The following is a 6,000-nucleotide window of genomic DNA, read 5'->3' on the forward strand; positions in this document are numbered from 1 at the left end:
AGACGGGACGCAATAGAAGCGCAATAATTCTAAAATATACATTTCGCTAAAATATTTGATGTTGGACATTAAATGTGCCTTATGTACAATTTTAAACCTACAAGTAAGTGTATTTTATGATAGTAGGCCCTAACTGTAAATGGACTATTGTAATGGGGTAAATCAATATACTTTGGGCCAATTACTGAGTTAAGATTCATCTTACAATTAAAATTTTGTCTGTGCATATTTATTTTAATTTTTAATTTTTTGATTTTAATTTCTGCTCCTCTAATAACCATAAAGGGTACTACAGCTGCCAAACAAAACCAGAGAGAAATGTATTCATATATTTTAAAATATATTCATATATTTTATCTAATTAAATATTGGGCACAAAACATTTAGTCAGTAAGAAAAGAAAACCTGTAGGTTACACACACACACACACACACACACACACACACACACACACACACACACACACACACACACACACATTATATATAATTCAGGTTGATTGGGACACTTTTTCCCAGTATATATATATATATATATATATATATATATATATATATATATATATATATGTATATATATATATATATATATATATATATATATATATATATATATATATATATATATAAGACCAGAGTATAGATTAAATATGGGCCTTGGAAAAGGCTACTTGACTTTATTGTGCTTTGTCTACAGTCGGTAGTTCCAGTGTGGACAACAACCACACGTCACTTCTGCAGGCTGTATCTTTCTCTGTGAGATAAACAGTCACTCTTTTCATAGCTTTTGCTGGCTCTGAGACACTCACTTGGTATTTCTCCTGCTCTTTGTCTAGCAAAAAAAATCACTCATCACCTAATGAAAGCTTACAAATGAAGGCCTGATTGTTTCAGGGGCCTTGTCACAGGTCTATTGACTTTTAATTTCTGTGTTACTTTTGCTATATTTTCACACTTAAAACGATGATTTGGTAATCCACTTGTACTCTTCTGTGCTAAGAAAAAAGTCTCTGACAGTTCTCCTCCACGTGCTTGTTGTCAGTATTAAGTCTGAGAATGATTCAGTGGCTATATAATACTTCATTTTTAAGAAATTACTTCTCTTTAAATGTTTTGGTCCATCATACTTACCTTTAATAAAAAAAAAAAAAGTCTTAAAATTACACCATTTTTTTTTATTTTTTTTTATTTAGCACTATTTAGTAAATTGTGCGTGTGTGTGTGTGTGTGTGTGTGTGTATGTATATATATATATATATATATATATATATATATATATATATATATATATATATATATATATATATATATATATGAAGGCCTATAAATATATATATGTTAATAAAGTCAAATAATTGTATGTGAAAGAGTCAGCTGTAATATCATTGCGTTCCTATTGGTCAGTGTTAGAGGAGCTCAGCTTAGCCTGACAGTTAGCCTGCTCCAGACCAGGCTAGTTTCCCAGTATAAGTTGCCAGAGTAACTGAGTTTGAACTAATTTAAGTTTGTTTTATGAAACAGAATTCGCTGACAATAAGTCTGACTAACTAAAATAAGCCTGGCTTGTTTTACAATCTTGTTTTATGAAACAGCCCTCAGAGCTGTGAGTATATGTCTGATTATTCACATAACAATAATATGAGGAATATTATTGTTATGTGAATAATCAGACATATACTCACAGCTCTGATTGTTCTGTCATACTTTTGACAATTGTCTTCTCCATATAAATATTTTTAAATAAAACCTGCATTAGTAACTTTTAGTTTTGTAGCTGATTAATTTAACCACTTGTAATTCAATTTTAAATTAAAATAAAACCTTGTGAAAGTGCTGCAGGGAAGCTAATATCACTCTCATTCATAGCGAGCAGTGTGTGTTTTGCAGAAAAGGATAAAGAAGGTTTACATTAATTCATGCATGTCAAAAACATAAACAGAACATAAATCTAAATGTGTTTTAAAAATTTTAACACTCTCAATGTGTTTTAAAAATAATGTCTGGTTAAAGTTATGCAGGCTATCTGAGAAAGTAATAGGGAATGACACAATCACAACTGAAACTTTTATTATGCAACCACATATACATTTATACAAGTTATCTTTTCAAAAGAACTAAAAATCAAAAAAAGTTGTAGCCTACTAAAACAAACAAACTCAATGTTGGCTCATTTCCTAACGACAGACCAACAGTGGCTGTAATCACTACTAAATTATATCTCACGACCAGGGTTTGACATTAACTTTTTTGCTCACCAGCCACTGTGGTTTTCCAAAGTTACTAGCCACTCAGCATTGTCACTGGCCATAATTTTGATGTTGGTAAATTACATTTTATATGATTAAAGTTGACTTTGTTATGCTTAAATTACTTTATTTTGAGTAATTTTACTTGATTTAGAAGATTTAAAACCCTTTCAAACTTTTAAATGCAGATTAACCACCCAAATCAAGACTACATTGTATATCAGCTGGTATGTACAGGTGGGCAAGAGGTGGACAATATGAGCATGGGCTAATATCAGAAATTTATTGTGTTAGGCTATATAAAAGAACAAAGAAGCAAACTAAAAAAACAATAGTAAATTAAAAAAATAATCTTTTTTCAGATACAGTAGGTTTAACATAGGCTATAGCCTACATTCATTTAACATCTTTTGTTGTTTGATTAACATTAATGACCTATTTAATTGGGCAGCTTAATGCATGGACGTAACTGACGCATATTCAGTTATTACTAACCTGTTTACGTGCATTTAAGCCATAACCGACTGTATTCACGCGAGATACTCCAGTCCACACGATGGACATTTAGGCCGCGGCGCATTTACACTGCAAGTCTTAATGCACAGATCCGATCTTTTGACCATATCCGATTTTTTTGGACGACGTGCTTACATTTCTTTTAAAAGTGACCTGTATCGGATGTGTCCTTTTTACACTGCACTTGGCGAAACGTACCAAAAATAGCCTATTTGACATCACAAATCAATTTCAATGGTACATTGAGCTTAATTTATTGACATGAATTCATATAGAAACCCTTTTAATGCAATAGTTACATCCCTGCATAAAAATAATACAAATTCTTCACGACAGTATACGTACGCAGCTCTGCTGGAAGCGTGTGAGTTGAAGAATACTCGGGTACGGGTAGATATTCACAGCTTCTTGGGCTCGAATCCGCCATCCTATACTAGGTTTTTTTTTTTTTTTGTCATTAAAACAAATGCATTCATCAGTGATTGTATATCAAGGGCAGGTGCAAGTTTGTGTGCTTTTTATTTTGTGGTTTCAATGGAACGAATAGGGACTGAAGCGCGCGTCTGTGCACGAGCCGTCGTCACTGACAACAGTGACAACGAACACTCAGTGTGATTTGAAGAGCAACACATTTCAACGTCAGATCGCCTTTTATTTAACACAAACAAATTAAATTAATAATCTGCCAGTCAACTAGAGATGTTCCGTTTGTTATAGGTATGTCTGTACCGCGAAATGTTAAAAAACCCTCACTTTTCAATGACGCAGGAGTCGCATTTACAGGGGAATATCCGATCTGTCCGCTTACACTGCAGGCGCAAACGCACGTATCCGATTCATATCTGATTTATAACCACATATGAATGAGGCCTGAAACCGATCTGTGAAAATCGGAATCCATGCGCTTTTTTCCTGCTTACACGGTCGTGACTCATATCCGATCTGTGCCACATGGGAGGAAAAAATCGGAATTGGGTCACTTGAACCGTGCAGTGTAAATGGGGCCTTAGACATCTGTGTGCACGTGTATTTGACTATTCAGGCGCGAGGAGAACTGATCGCGCTGGCGACAGAGAGAGAGAGAGCGCTTCTGTTGTATGTCATTCAGCACAATGGACTATATGCACGGAGCGTTCTTTAGAACTTCCGCATTAATATAAGCCAGCTCGATAACTTCCGGTGAGATGTCATTTGCTGGTGTGTTGAGCATCAGTAGTGTAATACTTAGTTTATAATCAGAATAGTCACTTAAATAGTCAGGCATAGCATTAATTTAGTTATTCAAACGTAAGACAGCTTAGAAAATAAATAAATAAAGACGTAGGCCTACCGCAATGTTCCTCCTCGGCTAAATTCAATTCGACCATTAGTTTTCACACTTTTATGTGAAAAAAAGCTTCAAAAATTAAATATTTATTGTGCACTTTAGTTAGATTAATTGAATAAAATGTGTGTTTTCACAAGTGTGCTGAAATCATTGATCTTGCGCTGCACTGACTGACATCTGCTGTGATTACAAAGGGAGAGCGCGGTGCTCGCTTTCTGTGTAATTAATTCACAATAAAAGTTATTGTTTTTCATAAGATTTTGTGAGTATTTCATACTTCACATTGACAAAATGTTTTTTCAAACCTATTTATTTTATAATGTTTCATATTTAGTCAAAAACGAAGTGAAAAACGTTTAGAGGAAATGGCTGATATGTGCGCTAATAAATGCTACTTTGCCGCCATGGTTAAAGTGCTAATTACTGTCTTTTTTATTTTTAAATAAGTGTTTTTTATCAAATGTTAAATTTCCTACATTTTTAAACGTTCGGTTTTACAATGGGGACAATCTCAGAAGGATGAACAAATTATGTTTGTGGTCATCGCATTAAAAATAACATTTAAAGTGCTGGGGAAAAAATGTGTGTGTGGTTCTAATAGCTTCGTCTTTATTGCAATCAATAAAACTGGTTTATTGGCAAATTAGGTAAATATAATAACTGCATTAAAATATAAATACAACATTAAAAAGTCAACCATAGATGGTTGTGTGTCGATGTACAACGACTACAGAATGAACAGCTAACAGTTCACCGGAAGTGCATATATTCCATTCCGCCTATCCCTCCTTCACTAACTGCACGTAAATAACGAATTGTGTGATTGGATTGTAATTTTGTGCTACGACGATCTTCGACGATCATTTGGCTGTAAACTGAAATTATATTCAACCCGCCAAAAGTGGCTAGTGGGAGTGGCTGTCTTACCCGCCACAGCTGAAAATCTACCCGCATTTGGCGGGTTGGCGGGTGTTAATGTCAAGCCCTGCTCACGACACAATGTAACCTACAATCTATTGAGCATACATAAACAGTTATTAATAAAAAAGAATCATAAATTAATTTGACGCGGAAACACAATCACGTTACAAGGACAGTCCACTAAAATTTTCTGTGGCGCTTTAAGACAAAACAGGAAACTCGTGAATATTCATGTAAGCTCCGCCCAGTGTCACTGAAAATCTCAGACACTGAATATTTCATAACACCAAGACCTGAAATGGGTGTGTCAGACAAAGGATACATGCAAAATGTGCAGTGTTGGTGTGCCTCCAGGAACAGGGTTGGGAAACACTGGTTTTTGGGAACCATATTTTATAAATGTTCTCAGAACGTCCCTGCTGTCCTTTTTAAAAAAAATTGAATTCAAAATTAGAGCTAAATTGACTAATAAAAGTGGCTATTCAAACAAAAACAATCTTTTCTTAAATATCTTCCAAAAGACAAAAAACCAACAACACATGCATGAGCCAATGTAACTGCTGTATCACAGCCTCAGTAACTACGCAGTTACTGCAGCTTTTAAATAAAGCAACATGCAGCAAAACATCACTGTTTCTGGATCATCACTGACTGAAGCACAGGATCTACTCTTCAGCACAATGGTGACCTCACAAAACTCAGACAACAGAAACAGAACATTAAACACTAACAGATCTCTAGATCTCAGCATCTTCACTTATTACAAACCACTCTGACTTTGTTTCTTTCATACAAATCTCTTAATGAGATGTTGATGTTTTCTCAAAATTTATAAATGTCACCGGGACGGAGGTAAGCACTTGCTTTAGTTTTTCTCCAATTGTTGTAACTGTTTGTTTCTAAAGCATTTGTTACAAAAAAAATAAATAAATAAATAAAATTGTGAGTAAAAGAATCTGATCAAAAGGTTTTGGTTGCTCATTGTTGATTT

Source organism: Megalobrama amblycephala, linkage group LG5 (assembly GCF_018812025.1).
Source record: "Megalobrama amblycephala isolate DHTTF-2021 linkage group LG5, ASM1881202v1, whole genome shotgun sequence".
NCBI lineage: Eukaryota > Metazoa > Chordata > Actinopteri > Cypriniformes > Xenocyprididae > Megalobrama > Megalobrama amblycephala.